At 50.1% G+C, this 17464-nt stretch overlaps 1 protein-coding gene across 10 annotated transcripts in view; it reads left to right on the top strand.

Annotated features, from left to right (window-relative positions):
* Positions 1-17464, top strand: part of PSD3 (pleckstrin and Sec7 domain containing 3) — a 610189-nt gene that overhangs the window by 298111 nt on the left and 294614 nt on the right. The window contains exon 1 of one of the 10 annotated variants that reach the window (XM_088832768.1): positions 393-14883. The exons of the other annotated variants lie outside the window; for them this stretch is intronic. The gene's annotated coding sequence lies outside the window, so the exon portion shown is untranslated. Of the gene's footprint in view, positions 1-392; positions 14884-17464 lie in introns of those variants that run through there. 10 annotated transcript variants of the gene reach the window in all.

The following is a 17464-nucleotide window of genomic DNA, read 5'->3' as shown; positions in this document are numbered from 1 at the left end:
GCCTGGAGAATCCCATGGACAGAGGAGCCTGGCGGGCTGCAGTCCATATCATTGCAGTAGGACACAACTGAACAACTAAGCACTAACCCACCGTGCAGGTTCAGGCCAGGGCACGTGCGGGACGCCTGTAGGGTCAGATGGTGGACAGAGGCTGAAGTCAGTGTGTGGACATGATTTTCATTTTTTAGGTGCTTGGAGTTGAAGGGTTCATCGACACCCCCAAAGCTGGTGAGAACTCCAGTGCTTGGATGTCTGGGGTAATCAGCTGAGTATGACAGGTGTGTTGGTGAGTGTATATTGCATAAGCTGGTATTTCTTGAGCACAGGTAAATTTTAAGTATATATTTCCAACATATCATCATGTCATTTATCTTACATAGCCTATCAGCATAAAATTTTTGCCTCTTTCTAAGTGGTTATCTGGGGTTTCCCTGGTAGCTCAGCTGCTAAAGAATCCACCTGCAATGCAGAAGACCCTGGTTCTTTTCTTGGGTCGGGAAGTTCCCCTGGAGAAGGGATGGGCGACCCACTCCAGTATTCTTGGGCTTCCCCCAAGTGGACATTTCCCCAAGCTTTCATAGCTTTGATAATAAAGGAGAAAGAGAATGCTTGAAAATAAGGATGTGAAACATATTTTGTGGAAAGCATCGACGCTCAGTGCTTATGAGCCTGGACTGAGGTTTACGTTTTACCTCCTTTTCTTCCAGCGGGACCTCTAGTGAGTGGCGTAGCCGCGTTTGAGTCTCAGTCTCGTCCTGTGTGTGGCAGGGGTGACGACAGAACTGAACGAGGTGGTGGGTGGTGGTTGTGACTGTTAACGGAGGCGCAGTGTGGGAGCGTTTCACAGCATTTCTCCTGCATTAATAAAAGCTCAGCGCGCTGTTATTATGTGGCAGTTATGCTTCCTAACATCAGCACACGAGAGGACTTGGCCTCGCAGACTGGTGGTCATGCCTGTGGGGTGTTGGTTTGCTCGCACAGGAAGCGTCAGGACTTCCCTGTGCCGGCTTCCAGGCAGCTCCTCTACAGTGCCTGCCCCTGCCCCTGCCTGCTCACTCCCACCAGTCACCTCCCGTGATGCCCGTGGTGGAAGGAAGGCTGAGGGGGGACCATGGGTAGTGAGCACAAAACCATCAGCTCTTGGTGAACACGTCTTCGTGCTCACGTCCTTGCAGCGAGTGTGTGTTTCGTTGTGTTAGGAGAACAGAGCTGCACACACGGGCCCGTGCCCCACGCTGGGGGTGCAGCAGAGACGTTGTCGGGACCTGGCCGCTCCTTCTGGCGCTTTCCACAGGTCAGGTCGTGTGTGGCCTGCAGCTCTGCCTGCTCTCTCAGGGTTCCCCTGTGTTCCCGGGGTGGCACGTTCTCTCTTTATGCTCCAGGAGTTAGTAGCTGTGCAGTTGTGTGAAGCCACTTAGCCTGTATTTCCTGGGCTGTAACTTGTGGATGATATCTTTTTTTCCATGGTTATTGAAGAGATTAAGTGAGATAAAATATGTGAAAATGCCTAGCAATTTTTTGGCTCCTTTAAAAATTACTTTTTTTTTTCTGTTACTATGAGGTGAAAAATTCTTACAATTTGTAAATGCATCTCTTTTCCCCGTTTTGCTTTTATAAAGATTTCATGTCTAGATGACTTTTTCTAAAGCTTTAGTAATTTAAAAGTGTCAGTTTCCATTTGCCTCCATGATTTTCCAGTGCTGTCTACTATCCTCGTAGCTTTTAAACTTTATTTTGAACTCGTTTTCAAAAATATGAAAGGAATATGTGGTGATGGCAATAATTTACACTGAAGTCCCTTTGGTCCCACTTTGCTGAGGGGACCTCCTGATGGTTCCGAGTGGATTTTTGCAAGGCATGGTCTGTGCAGCTCTGGGGGGACCGATTTGAAGCTGCCTTGCAGCGTGAAGGGACAAAGGATGGAAAGTTCTGTGGGATTCGCCTCACGTGCGGCTCCATGAGGCACACGTCCTGTCTGCAGCTCTGCTGCTCAGCCCTGGCGTGTTTGGAAGCCCCATGAAGGGCACCCACCTGCACAGCTGGATTGTGTCACCAGAGCTGAGTCCGGCGACAGGGCCGGCTCTGGCCACACCATGGTTCCTGCCCTCAGGTCAGAGTTCCTGCGGGAGAGCGAGCCACGGGGGCCCTCTCAGCAGAGGCTGGGCTGACCCTGCTCCAGGAACGCCCCGTCCTGAAATTCTAGGGGAGGCAGAGCTGGTGCTGGGTTCCAGTGGGGATGTCAGTGATCCAGCGGGAACCTTTGTGACTGTGTAGCTGGCCTGAGGGTGTGGTTCAGTCCCCGCTCTGGTCTACCGCGGGGTTTGGCTTTTTGTCATTAGTGACGTCGGGTGGAGGGGACATAGGAAAGGAAGGTGTGGGCCCGGCTGCCGTGGTGGCTGCTCACCAGCTGTGGGCCCCGGGAGGGCGTCTTTGGTCCCCAGTTTCTTTACTCGGAAAATGGGACTGTTGTGGGGGTGAAGGAAAACAACGCAGGAGAAAGTGCTAGGGGACTGCAGATTGCTCCGTGGATGATTTGCGTCCCTCCCGTGTTTGGTGGGTGCCCTTGACCTCCCGCATCGTCTCTGTGAGCACCGTGTGTCCCCCCAGCTCCTCAGAGGTCCCGGCGTGCCTGCAGCCTGTCTGCAGAAGCAGGGCGGGCCACGGAGTGTCTGTGCTCAGAACGCGCTTCCACCAGCCGCTCCCTTCTGTTGATTCAGCTGGTGCTCCGTGGAGGCCCTGCCTGTCGGCCAGGGGAGCCAGGACCGGGGCCAGAGCACCTCTGCCGGCCCAGCCCTGCGCTGGTCCCGAGACCCAGTCGCTTCCTCTCCTGCTGGTCCGTTTCCTCGTCTGGAAGACATTTGTTTTCAACGTGGAAATGATGACTCTCTTCCTTTTTCTGTCATTTCTCCACCTTGCTGTATCCACCATCCACTCAACGATTTCTGCTTCCTCTTTTAAACAACTTAAGACAGTTATCTTCAAGAAGGTAGGTAAGTATTGCGGCTGAACACCAAGCTGAGGGGTGCTGTGTTGACTCTGAGTCCTGAGTGAGGAAAGGGTGACCGAGGGTGTTCAGTGTAACTATCAAATTGCCCCGCCCACAGCCGCTGGCCTTGACGCTGGTTCATTTGGTATTCATCCAGCCCTGGTCACCTTTACTTACGGCTTCCCTGTCTCAGGAGTGTTGTTGTGGGAGCTGTGAGTACCTGAAGGGGTGAGAAACAGGATGCCTGGCGGCTGAAATGACATCCCCTGCCCCAGAAGACCTGGAGAGAACGCTGCTGGGCAGGAGGCAGCCATCCCGCAGGGCGGGGCGACTGCGTGGGAGGCGCTCGCATCCTGTGGTTTAGTTCCCCTTGCTGTTCATCCATCCTGGTTTCCTAAGTCCTTTGTCTGAATATTGCTAAACAGAGGGGCACAGCTGCCACGCGTTGGCATTTTAGCCTGGCTTTCCCAGGACAAGACTGCGGTTCCGGGTGATGGAATGACAGGGAAACATTTGTACTTCTTTATTATTTCGCTGCTTGAAAGGTAAACCAAAAAGACAATTAAAGACTTGTCTCTGCAGCTTACGAGTCAGAAGGCTCAGGATTGACTGGGCAGTGGAGATGCCCACTGACCACTGGAACATGTGTCTCTAGTCAGTCCCTTGGGGGACTCCTCAGATGAGCCGGCTCTTAGAGGCTCATGATGTGTCCTCTGTTGAAACAGTTCACCCAGAGGACTCAAGCTCTCCTGGCTCCCAAGGCAGAGGGATGCGAGGACCACAGACTTGCATGTGATTGGCGCAAAGACCTGAGTGTGTGACCGTGATGGAGGAACCACCTCTGGACCCTTCCGGTTACAATGTGAGGGAGGGTCCTGTTGCTCAAGGCCTGACCCTGCTCGCCGAGTTCTGTAGCGCGGGGTCTCAGATGCTGACCTGGCATCAGCTTTGTGACAGCCAGGTCAGTGTCTGTCCACGTGTCCGATGATTCAGTGTGGCTTCAGGATCCCAGGTGGGCACGTGGCCCACAGGCGTAGCAGGTAATGGGGAGTCGACCGGAGGAGGAAGTGGGTTGAAGGTGGACTCTGCCTCGAAGTTTCTGGCAACTTGACCTTGAGGAGCCAGGTCAAGGTCCCGGGTGTGGTAAGCAGTCCGGGGTGTGGTCCCATCCTTGGCTGCAACTTTGAGGTCACTGTGGAAATTACAGAGCTCAGCATTTTCTGAAGCTTGAAAATGAGGGAACTTAAAAGCCTCCACCTGGAACACAACCAAAGAACGCCATTTACCGCAGCGACAAACCGCCGAGTCTGCGGCCCCAGCTTCCCTGTGGGCTTCCGTCCTCCCGGTCTCCGCAGGGTGAGCAGTGTGGACTGCCCAACCCAGTGCTGGGAAAGTCACCTCTTCTTTTCAAAGGAAAGCGACATTTTTGCTAACTGTTTCACTGGGAAATGCAGATCCAAATCTGTACAACACACACATACGCACACACACATGCTGCCGTGTGCCCTGCTCCTCCTCCTGGGAGCTCCCCCTCCGCCCCAGATCAGTGGAGCCCTGCCTGTGGCTCCGGCTCTTCTCACGAACCCCGAGGTCCATCTGCCAGAGCTGCCCAGGGTGTGGTGAGGATCCGGACCCGCCCAGGGCTGACTGGTGTGGAAGCTGTGTTTATCTTGTGTTGCACTCAGCTTTAGGAAAGCAACTGAGGACACCGCAGTCTGCCATGTAGCCAAGTTACACCAGCTTGGTTGAAGATGAGTGGCCCTGTGAAGGAAGGGACAGGACTCAGGGGTCTTTTTCCTCGCAGTACTGCGTGTTATGTGACCAGGAGTGTCCCTCCTGTGCTTGGAGGCCATTCTTCTCACATGCTGGCCTCTCCCTCTGCCTTCAGGGCTGCTCCAGGCGTCATGGACCTTTTCCCTCCACCGCATATTTCTCCAGCCCCTGTTCCATCTTGCTGAGCAACTGACGGATGGGGCCTTGGAGTGGCTGTTTTGCCATGGCTGTTGTGTGTGTAAGGCCAGTGTGACTCTGACCAGCCTGGGGAGACCTCCTGACCCGTCCATGGATGGAGGCCTCTGCGGTTGTCCCATGTCTGCCGGTGATCCCAGGGCCGTAGGAAGATCATCGTGCTGGGAGGTGGGAGACGTGGGCTCTGGTCCTGTTCTGTTTACATTCAGAGTCTTAACCTCATTCTGAGGCCTTTATTTACTCTTTGGGAAAGTGAGATTAAAGTAACTCATGAAGTGTATTTTCAACTCCAAAAATTCATTACTTGGCTCTATGTTAAAGTGTTAGTTGCTAAGTTGTGTCTGACTCTTTGCAGCCCCATGGGCTCCTCTGTTCATGGAATTCTCCAGGGAAGAATACTGGAGTAGGTAGCCATTCCCTTCTCCAGGGGATCTTCCCGATCCAGGGTTGAACCCAGGTCTCCTGCGTTGCAGGCAGATTCTTTACCAGCTGAGCCACCAGGGAAGCCTTGGCTCTATGAAATCATACTAATTCTGGCCCTTTAGGTTAACTCTCTGTGACCAGCTAATATCTTCTGTACAAGAACAGATTGAAAAGCAGTTAGGAGCCTGGAGTTGGAGCAGGTAGAAGAGCTCCCGGGTTGAGCAGCCATGGGTGCCGCTGGCCGGATGGAGGATGGATGGAGGCCAGCGGCTTGAGAGAACCAGTTTCATTCTCCCACTGTCTGCCTTGGGCTGTTTCCACAGCCTAACATTCTGCCCTGTAATTCTGTGGAGGTAATAACCGTTGGTTACCCTTCCTCAGCCTGAATTGATTGAGAAGAAGCACTTATTTTGAAACGCAAATACACCGCTTCCAGGAAGGCGAATGCAGAGATGGCAGCAGACTAGAATTCTTCTTCTCTTGGCTGCATAAGTGACTGAAGGTTGCGTCTCCTCCAGCCCTCATCAGAGGTCCTGAGAGCAGAAGTGGGAGCCCCAGCAGCTGAAGTGAAACCAGGGTGGAGGAGGTCCCCGTCCACAGGCCCCTCTCCTGACTCTGAGCGGCCGGCGGGCGCATGTGTGTGTGTGTGTGTTGCAGTGCTGTACGCAGGGCCACGTTCCCGCCCTTTGGAGCCGAAGCAGCATGCAGGGGGCTGTCCCGATCCTGGGCTTTCTGGCACCTCTGATGCGCTCTGTGACTCTGGGCATGTCCCTTATTCCTTTCTGAGCTGACCTTGTGTTTCACATGAGGGAGTTGGGCTAGCAGGGCAGTATTTAGGGCTTGTTCCAGAGCCAGTGTGTGCCAGGAACTTGAGATGCCCCTCTTCATCCGCAGGACGTGGGAGGGGGGCGGCGGAGCGGGGCAGGAGGAAGCAGCCAGCCTGTGCAGACGCCTCACTTCCAGCCTGGAACCCAAGCGGGCAGGGGCTGTCTCCTGACTTTTGTGTAGCACAAAGTCCCAGTTACCACAGAGCGCCTCACAGTGGACGGTGCCTCTGGTCAGCGTGCTGGTTTGGGGATCTATTTATCGAGGCGTCGTGGCCTGAGGCGCCCTGTTAGGAGCTGAGCCACCCAGGACCGAGAGAGGCCACCCAGTCTGAATGGTTCCCTCACGGCCGTGGGTGAACTCTCTGTCCCTCACAAGGAGTGTCTCCCTCCAGGGGCGGCAGAGCCGTTTCCGCGCATCCCTCTCCTTCTGTTTCTTTGTTTTTCCCGCCACAGAAGCCTCAGGGACTCTCACGGCCCAGCCCACGTTAAGTGTCTTTTCACATTCAGGTTGAAAACCCGCTAGGGCCTTTGAGCCTTGAGGGGAGGTTTAGCAGGAACATCTGTGCTCCTCCAGGGGCCCGCCTGCCTTCGCCTTCTCGTTTTAATGATAGTGCCAGAACGTTCCTGTTCGATCTGTAAGCCCCAGCACATGCATTGAATGGCTTATTGAGAATATTTTCTGCTCACAAGGGGATCTGAAAAATCTCCTTTCCCTGTCCATATCCATTCAGTCCTGCAGGGGAGCCTTAGAGATGCTGAATTGCCTTGTTTAAAATACATCCCAGCTTGGGGAGGGGTCTGGCTCTTCCCATCCGGGAGGGGCTTTTATTGAGGCTCATCCCACTGACTTCAGTGAAGGGGTTACAGCTGCGTTTAGTTATCTGTGCTGTTGGGCAACAGAGCTATAAAGGATTTCTTTATATACCTTTTTCTCATTGAAAACAATAGTTTCAGTATTTTCTCCTGTCACAGTTTTAGACAAGGAGATAGTTTGATTTCACCCGAGTTCCTGTCTTCTGACGTTTCCTGGCTGATGTAGCAATGAGACCTCGGAACTTGCACCTGTGGGAAAAGCAGGGCGGGGGTCCAGGGAGCCCGGGGAGAGGAGGCCCCTGCCCGCCCCGTGGACACAGCTGGCAGGTAGCCGATGTGGGATTTCCAGAGCCTGTCCTTGGAGCACTTGTCCCCTGAAACCCTGTCCTGTGAGCTGGGAAGTGATGGCTGAGGAGAGAGCTGGAACCCTGCTCAGGTCACTGCCTGTGGGACTGCAAACAGGACCGCGTCAGCAGTGTGTCTGCCCGAGGAGAGGGCAACAGTCCTGGCTCGTTCCCGCCTGTTGGTCTCTCCTCTCCCATCCTCGTCAGGATAATGTCTGCCTGCATGTGGAGGGCGTCACCGACTCAATGGACATGAGTCTGAGCAAACTCCGGGAGACCGTGAAGGACAGGGAGGCCTGGTACGCTGCAGTTTACGCTGCAGTTTTTGGGGGTCGTAGAGTCGGACGTGACTTAGCCACCGAACAGCAACACCAAAAGGTGCCAAGCTTCTGCAAGTACTGTCGCCTCCAGCCAGAATGGTGTTAGTGGGGCACGCTGTTTACCCTTGAGGAAGTGTTCCAAGTTACCAAATCCCGCATTTTGATCTCATGCTTTTTTTCCCTTTTGAACAAACTGACCCACAAGTTAAAACTTGTATTTAAACAACAAGGTTTTAGAGAATCTAGGCTCGTTTGTGAACTCGAGTGACAAGCTTTGAGCCTCCTGTGGCTGTACATTCTTAGATTTGAGTGCAGAGTTTTCCCCAGCAATTTGGAATGAACTGGGCATTGTAGCTGGTTCTGTATGAAACAGTTGTTTCGGATCCCGACTCTGTAACGACGTCATTTTCTTTATACCCAAAGTAAATGCTGTTCAGGCTAGATTATTTTGGAATTCAACTGCTCTATTTTTCTCCTGATTAAAATCTTCTGTTGCAAAGGAGCTCTACTACTTTCCCTTATAAGTTACTGTTTTTGTTCCTCTAACTTTTCTAGTAATAAATCTTATTTTTCCATGAGAAAGCAGCCCATGCTATTTAAGGTGGAGCAGGGGTTGTGGTTGAAATTGCAAACACATCCAGCGTTCTGTTTTGATTTTCTAACTTCAGAGTGTCTTTTCAGTGGAAGTGAGCCAGTCCCAATCATTACTATCTTCAGCCAAGATAAAGTATACTTTAAGTTGTTTACATGCAAGGCCCTGAAGCAGAGAGAGAAAAAGTGCTAGAGCCCCAGGGAGCCTTTAGTAGAGTTTTCAAGTTTCTGAGGGAAGATAGAAGTATATCCACTTTAAATTTTTTTGTGTGGGCATGAAAAAGAATAGTGGAGAGATGGACATGTAGGAAATTCCACCCACCCTAGAAACCTCACAGGCCGGATGTAGGACCATTCTTTTACTTTCTTTCTATGACATCTCCAGATTTCAAGAATAATTATTTATATAGTTTTTCCCCGTGCAGATTAGCTTAGCTCTTCAGTTCAGTTCAGTTCAGTCGCTCAGTCGTGTCCGACTCTTTGTGACCCCATGAATCACAGCACTCCAGGCCTCCCTGTCCAACACCAACTCCCGGAGTTCACTCAAACTCATGTCCATCGAGTTGGTGATGCCATCCAGCCATCTCATTCTCTGTCGTTCCCGTCTCCTCCTGCCCCCAATCCCTCCCAGCTTAGCTCTTAGATGATTACAGATAACTTATATAATTTAAAGGGTATTAATGCAAGTCTTAGGGCTTCCCTGGTGGCTCATATGGTAAAGACTCTGCCTGCAATGCAGGAGACCCAAGTTCGATCCCTGGGTCTGGAAGGTCCCCTGAAGAAGGAAATGGCTACCTATTCCAGTATTCTGCCTAGAAAATCCCATGGGCAGAGGAGCCTGGTGTCCATGGGGTTGCAAAGAATTGGACACAACTGAGCGACTAACACAGTGCAAGTCTTACTGTGATTGTATTAACATTTGTAATCCCGTCAAGCTAGCTACTGGACCTCTTTGAGGACCAGAACTACCTCTGCAGTGGGTAGCATTGTGTATAGAGTTAAAAGCCTGGTTCTTTACCTGTGGACTTGTCTTCAGAGCCTAACCTGGCCCTTTCCTGACAGTGTTACCTTGGACAGAAAGCCGTCCTTCTGTCCTTTATGCAGAGGTCACAGCAATACTAACTTCCTAGAGACATTACCAGGATCAGTCGAGATGATGTTTTGAAGCGCTTGACACAGTGCCCGGAGCTAGGACGTGTGCAGGAGATGTCAGCCATGGTCGGCGACTTTGCTGTCACCTCCCTGCCAGGCCCTTCCACAGAGTGCACCTGCCTCTGCTGCACCTTGCCTTTCACGTTAACCCCTCAAGCCCAGAGCTCAGCTCAGCAACAAGGGGCAGTGTTCCGTGCCCATCCCCTTCCTGCTTTTCTGTACCTTCTACCCTTTGTTGGCACCTTCTGTCTGGTGGCTCAGTCAGTAAAGAGTCTGCCTGCAATGTGGGAGACCCGCGTTCAATCCCTGGGTCGGGAAGATCCCTTGGAGAAGGAAATGGCAACCCACTCCAGTATTCTTGCCTGGAGAATCACCATGGGTGGAGGAGCCTGGTGGGCTACAGTTCATGGGGTCACAAAGAGTCAGACACAACTGAGTGACTAACACTTTCTGTCAGGGGTGCTAGGTGAGCATTGAGGTTATATTTTAAAGCTGTTATTAGAAGAGGAAAAAGAACTACAGATCCCGAATACAGAATCTCTGCAGTATCCTTCCAGGACGAAGAAACTTAAAAATGCCCCTTTATTGTACGAAGAGAAGAAAAAAGAAATTCGAAGAATGTCTGAGTCTCTTCCTCAGATTTTTCGGTATAGTGATTCTGATTCTTCATCCTGAAAGTTGGCTTATAGAAAATTAACTTTTAATAATGGATTCCTGTGGGACTTCCCTTGTGGCACAGTGGTAAAGAATCTGCCCACCAATGTAGGAGATGCGGGTTCGATCCCTGGGTCGGGAAGATCCCCTGGAAAAGGAAATGACAACCCATTCCGGTATTCTTGCCTGGAGAATCCCATGGACGGAGGAGGCTGGTGGGCTACGGTCCACGGGGTCAAGAGTCAGACACGCCTGAGCACCAGCACAAAGATAATCCTTCGGATGATTTTACAGTTTATTAACAACAATGGCAGAGACATAGTCTTCTAGAGATGCAGGGACAGTGGGAAAACCAACATGCAAACAGTATCTCCTCATAAAAGGTGGACTAACGGGAGGATTTACGGATCTCTGCTCAAGGGCAGTCCGTGCCTGCTCCCACAGGTCCTGGCAAAGGGCTCCACAGAGGAAAGCTTCTGTGCCTTCGCGCCGCACCAGCCTTTCTTCGGCGCGTGGGCTTTCCTCTGATGTGTGCTATATCTAAAAGCATTGCTGAAGCGTGCTCACTGACCGATGGGTAACACGGTCTGTGCATAAGTAAACCGTGCCGTTTATGTGAGCTCTAACCTCATCTTAGCCAAGTAAATGGCTTAGCATTTGAATGTTGCTTTAAAAAATTGGTGACATACAAAATTATAATCAAATCAGATAAATACTTCAACCCCATATTGTTTGTCTATTTCAAAAATCTTAATAGAAATTCTGTGTATAACCTAACAAACTACGTGCTTACACATGTATATACACACAAAAGTGCATGTATATACTTATATACATCTTTGGCTTTGAATGAATATGTAAACGGAGTTAAAGTCAAATATCTCATCTATATATGTATACAGTGTAATCCGGGCTTGCCTTGTAGCTTAGTTGGTAAAGGATCTGCCTGCAATGCAGGAGACCAGGGTTCAGTTCCTGTGTTGGGAAGATCCCCTGGAGAAGGAAATGGCAACCCACTCTAGTATTCTTGCCTGGAGAATCCCATGAACAGGCTCCAGTCCATGGGGTCGTGAGAATGGGACACGACTTAGTGACTAAACCACCAACCTCATCTTTAAAAACAAATGAAACGAAATACCCAGGATGGCTGTGAAAAAGAACCGACAAATTTTTTCCCACTTAAGCCCCTGGTCGGAGCATTTTTATGTCAAAAATAAATTACCTCTGCTAGATGTCCTCTGAGCAGTCTCTGCAGCCCAGAGGGATTACAGAAAGGTCTGTGCCTTTGGAAACGCATGGCCTGGAGCGGGTTGGGTCCATGGGGATTCACACAGTGATGCTGCAGACAGTAACCAGGGTTTAGGCCCAGGGAGCCCTGGTTGTGGGCTGAGCACTAACTGGGTGATCCTTAGTCTGCCTGCTCAAGAATCCTTGTGTGTCAGCAGTGGACTCCAGGTACTTCCCCCTTTTTAGAGCCCAAGAATTTTTTTTTAATTAATTTTAATTGGAAGCTAATTACTTTACAATACTGTGGTGGTTTTCACCATACATTGACATGAATCAGCCATGGGTATACATGTGTCCCCTTGTCCCAAACCCCCCTCCCGCTTCCCTCCCCATCCCATCCCTCTGGGTCGTTCCAGTGCATGGGCTTTGAGTGCCCTGTTTCATGCATCGAACTTGGACTGGTCATCTGTTTCACATACAGTAATATACATCAGTTCAGTTCAGTCGCTCAGTCGTGTCTGACTCTTTGAGACCTCATGGACTGCAACACACCAGGCCTCCCTGTTCCTCACCAACTCCCGGAGTTTACTCAAACTCCTGTCCATTGAGTCGGTGATGCCATCCAACCATCTCATTCTCTGTCGTCCCCTTCTCCTCCTGCCCTCAATCTTTCCCAGCATCAGAGTCTTTTCGAATGAGTCAGCTCTTCGCATGAGGTAGCCAAAGTATTGGAGTTTCAGCTTCAACATCAGTCCTTCCAATGAACATCTAGGACTGATTTCCTTTAGGATGGACTGGTTGGATCTCCTTGCAGTCCAAGGGACTCTCAAGAGTCCTGTCCAACACCACAGTTCAAAAGCATCAGTTCTTCGGTGCTCAGCTTTCTTTATAGTCCAACTCTTACATCCATACACGATTACTGGAAAAACTGTAGCCTTGACTAGATGGACCTCTGTTGGCAAAATAATGTCTCTGCTTTTTGATATGCTATCTAGGTTGGTCATAACTTTCCTTCCAAGGAGTAAGTAATATACATGTTTCAATGCTACTCTCTCAATCTGAAGTTCTGGCTAAATTGGGAGAAGGAAGGGGACGTCCATCGGGTTGTTGGAAAGACCAGGGGAGGAGCCCTGTGCTGCCCTTCTGCTCCCGTGACTAGTAGGTAGGTTTCTTTATCAGATCTACCTTTTCTGCACCTGTATTGGTCTCGGGTCCTCTTAATAGAGTAGGTTCTGATTAAACAAAAGAAAGGACAGGTACTGCTCGTTTTAAGCTTTTGGATTCATTCTTTACCCTCCTACACTGAGTCAGGCAGGGCTTTCCTCCTGGTGCTGCGGTTCATTCTGGTAGATGGCCTGCCCTGCTCTTTCTGAGACTTCCTGAGAAGAGCAGCAGACAAGGGTCTCTCAAAAAACTCGAAGAATTGTGGCCTTCGTCATAGTTGAGTCATCCAGGCACGACTGGTTGATACCAGCTGGCTGGAAGAAACCCAGAAGAGCCCAGCTGTTCAGCAGCGTTCTTCCTACACCCAGTTCAGACGACGGCTATCCTGCCTGTCTTCCTCACACCGGGGGTCCAGGGAACTCTTTCTCTTATGGCCAGTAAGGACACTTTCTCCATGCTGGTGAGTGTTAAGACGCGTGTGTGTGTGTGTGTAAATAGACTTCTTTTTTTCTGAACTAAGAGATTACAAAGAACTCTTGGTTTTATCATGTGGTTGAAACTAGACCTGCTTTGTCAGAAGCTTGACTGGGGGTGACACTGAGCTCTACTCTGGGTGTCCCAGCACTCCCAAGGGGCTGCTGTGGTGGATCATCCTCACTAAGAACACCCCATTTCCATGCTGGGCCGTGAGCGTGCACACACACAGGTTCCAACAGGTAGGACATCGAGCTCGTGTGCATCCTACCTGGCTGCCTTGGGCATGGCCAGGGGCCCACCAGGCCGTTTAGGTAGTAAACCTGATTTTTATCTGACAGAAATCACGAGACTTATTTTACTTTCTGTTCCCTTCTTGGGGTCTTCACTATTGCTTTCTAAGTGTCACACGGTAATCTAGTAACTTTATCAGGTCTAGTAGAGTGCTGTGGAATTTTAGAGGCAGAGGGGGCGTCATCTCCCCCTCCCCCGCTCCTGCGGAGCTGTGCAGATGAATGAATATCCTGAAACCAAGGGGGTGGGAGGGACTTGCCCCAAGCCTCACAGTTGATGACGAGAGCCGAACAGGATCTCACCTCTCTTGGCTTCCATCCATACCCGGGCCCCTCACATCTGACCACTGTTGGTGAGTGTGTGTGCAGTAATGCACTGCACCACAGGTGCCCCCAGGGGGATGGGGCAGTGTGGTCCACAGGGTGGCGTGTGGAGCCAGGCCGCCTGGACACATATCCCGACTCTGCCATTCTGCTCACCTGGGCCCCAGCCACCCCGTCTGACAAGGGGACGTATTAATGATACCTGCTTCGTAGGGTTGTTATGAAGATCAAATGCACCGATGCCTGGAAATGTCTTAGAAGCATGCCTGGAACACTGAAAGTGAATACGTACTGACTGTCGTTTTGGTCTGAATGATTTGAATGGCAGTGGAGAGGAATTACGCAGAGGCCATTAGGGCCTAAATACAGAAATGTTTAGCTCAGCCTGGCAGACCAGTAGGGGATCATTTGGTTCATTTAGCAGCAAAATGTGCCCCGGCCGCCCAGGTCAACCCTGGGAGCCATTGTGTTTGTCACAAGTGTCTTGAGATGTTTTGGCTTAGCCTGCCCTCATGAGTCGGACATGACTGAGCAACTTCATTTTCACTTTTCACTTTCACACATTGGAGAAGGAAATGGCAACCCATTCCAGTGTTCTTGCCTGGAGAATCCCAGGGACATGGGAGCCTGGTAGGCTGCCATCTGTGGGGTTGCACAGAGTCGGCCACGACTGAAGTGACTTAGCAGCAGCAGCCCTCCAGCAACCCGCTCCAAGCCTGTTACTCAGGAGCGACTGGGGAGCCTGTGGATTCGCTGCCAGCATGATACTGTGGACATTTTTCAGGCTGAAGGTAGTCCTCACCAAGTTCTTCTGGTCCATTCCCTTGGTCGTCACATTCCTTTGATTTGTTCACGACCCGGAGGACGAGGATCCACAGTAGGATTCTTCAGGGTCGATGGGATGGCTGGTGTCTGCTAAGCTCCAGGCTGTATGTTGTTCCTCAGTGTAATGATGTAAATTATGGTGTGGTGTTTAAGAGCATGTGGGCGGAGAGGGAGAAGGGTTTTGTGGAACGATGGCCCTGCATTGCCTGTCGTGTGAATGACGTGGCGGTGAGATAACCACGAAGCACTGCTAACAACCAGCGCGTCTGCCAGTCCCCGCCACAGGCCGAGTGGGCGGCCGGGCCATGGCCCCGCCGCGCCGCCGGCGAGCTCCCCCGGGCTCCAGTCTCGCCTTGAGTGAGGTCCTCAGGGACACGCCCAGTGGCACTCGGGGCTCAGCGTTGAGTCGCTTTACCGTGGGTGCCACCTCTGAACGTTGGTGTGTTCCAGAACCACTGGAGCTGCAGAACGTCCTCAGGAAGCGGCTTTTCCCTCCGGGTGAGTCGTCCTGGTTCCCGCTCCGTTTGCAGGAGCGAGCCTCCTCCGGTGTTGGCCGCGGCCTGACACCCACCTTGCCTTTCCGTGCCAAGCAGAGGTGCCACCTTTAAGGGCCCGAGTTGTGTGAGGAAAAGCAGGCTTGGGCAATGAGGCGATTCTCTGAGAGGGGCTGGGGGACTTTGCCTTTTGACAGAGGCTCTTTAAAAAGGAAACCTCTGCTCTACTGTTTTTGGTCTTTTTTTTTTCTCTTTCGTGCTTAAGAAAATATTTTCCCTTAAAAGTACAGTTAGACTTGTGTATAAAGGTTCAGTGGAGAGAACGTATCTGGACTCGGGGTATCTTTTCTGTTTATGTCCTGATAAAATAACAGTGTCAGAAACTGATGGATTAACCTTTGGGATTTGTGTTTCTTCTCCTGGTAAGAAGGTTGTTGAGAGAGCTGAACGCAGGAAGTGGTGTTTTGAGATTTAGTTCCCTTTCAAGGACCTCTCCCTTCTGTTTGTTTTAAAGTGGGTTTTCAGTTTTCCATTTCTATGATAAGGCCATTTCCTCTGGGTCATTTGTAGAATATTCAGAGACAGATTGAAATTGGTGAAAAACAAACAAGGCTTAGAGTCAAAACATTTTTGAAATGCAGTGAACTGAAATAGGTTGTCAGCCACCTAAAGCTTACGTTTGTTTTACTGAACATTATTATTAAAAAAAATGTTGAACTTAGGCTTGCATGTAAACTTTCCCCAAGTCTTTAGTTTTTCTTTTTTTTTTTTAAGCAGCCAGGGCACGTTTATCGAATAATGATGTTTAGACTTAATATCCAGAAGTGCTTATGGAGAACATAGGGACTGAGGAAGGGAGCATCAGACCATTTTATTTCCAGGAAACCCACGTTCTCTCACTTGTTCAGAATGGTTGGACAGTGCAGACCTTTAGGTCAGTTTTCACACTCAATGTTTCTCAGTCATACCATGAAGTCCTAGCTCTACGAGACATCAGATCTAAAGCCCTAATATTATTTGCAAAAGATTGTTTTAGAAATGAAAGCCCTGCTCAGGGCTACAAGGCGATTCCAGGTGTGAGCTTTGTCAGATGGCATTACAGGATTAACTAGTTGGGCTATATGATTCATCTGATACACGAGCCAACTTAAACCCATTCATAATTGTGCTCCTTATCAGAGAGACGGGAGAGCTGAGTCAACACGACAGGCCCGGAAAACAGTCCTCTCTCGTGTCTCTCCCGGAGTGACTCTCCCAGCCCAGCAGCTGCCTGTCTGCCCAGGTACAGCACAGTGTCTGCAGACGGAGCCAGTTGTGGATCTGATTAGGATAGAGAAGAGTCACTGCTGCTCTTAAGCAACATGGAGGATTGAAAACCTCAGAGCTTGCCAGAGCCCTTTTAGTCTCATTCCATTTACTGTGTGCGTTTGTGGTCTTCTGCGAGTTAATAAGAAGAGTCAGAAACAGTGACACTTTGATAACCCAACTAAGTGGTGTGACCTAAAGACCTTCACCGAATCCTAGTTACCTATGAAACGACACCCTTGGGACGGAGGTGGAAGACATAGTCAATTTCTTTTAGAGCCCATTCTGATTTTTATTGACATTGCTCTTGAGGTCTGTGTATGCATAGGTGTGTTTGTTTCACCTGGGTAATGTTTTAGATGACATTTATGTAGAAACATTTGAGCAGTTTATTGAAATATGCTGTCATGGTGTTAAGATGTTCCAAGAAAACTTGTCTAACACAGAGCAGTGGTGTCTCACTGGAGCGCTGGTCCCTGGTCCAGTGAGGGCCCAAGAACTTGCTCGTGGCTGATTCAAGAGCGTCTCACAATTTCTAGCTTCTGCTTTCTGGATCTTGATTTTCAGGTGTTGCATGCTAGCCACTGGGCTTTTCAGAGTTTATGTCCTATCTGTGTCACTGCTGTCTGGGACTCTGTTTTCGGTTTCTGAGCATCTTTGTTCATTCCTGCCTGCTAGGTCGCTATTCTCTACCTTTCTCTCTTTCTGAATGTGTTGTTAAAAGCCTTACGTCAGATCAAACCAGAAACTAAGAACTTGATTTGAAACTAAGAACTGAAGTTAACCCTTGAAGAGCAATGGTTTTTCCCACTGGATATGCACTGCAGCACTAGATGTCCCGCGGTGGGCTGAATCCACGAACGTGGAGCCATAGACACGGAGGGCTGACTGTAAAGGTTATATGTGGATTTTTGACTGCTTAGAGGATTGACGCCCCTAACCTTCATGTTGTTCAAGGGTCAACTGTATAGTAAAAAAATCCCATCCACTTAAGAGGAGTCTGATTATAGAATGAAAATACATATTCATTAACGACAATTTGAAAAGCACAAAGAAGTAAATAATCTAGGAATGATCACCTAGGCATCAGTTACTGCTGCCGTTTTGGTATCTGTGTTTTCAACCTGTGTGTGTGCGAGAGAGAGCGTGCGGGCGCAGACCCGGAATATTTCAGCTTTATTTAAAGGAGTGCTTCCCAAAGGCTGGGCAGACACTGCTGGTGGCACACGAAATAGTTCAGGAAATATGTCAATGGGCATGTTTTGGTAATGGTTCTACAT

Source organism: Moschus berezovskii, chromosome 26 (assembly GCF_049115385.1).
Source record: "Moschus berezovskii isolate FMDL1 chromosome 26, NW_MosBer_1.0, whole genome shotgun sequence".
Classification (NCBI taxonomy): Eukaryota; Metazoa; Chordata; class Mammalia; order Artiodactyla; family Moschidae; genus Moschus; species Moschus berezovskii.
Note: the sequence above shows the minus strand (reverse complement) of the source record. Positions and strands in the feature narration are given on the sequence as shown.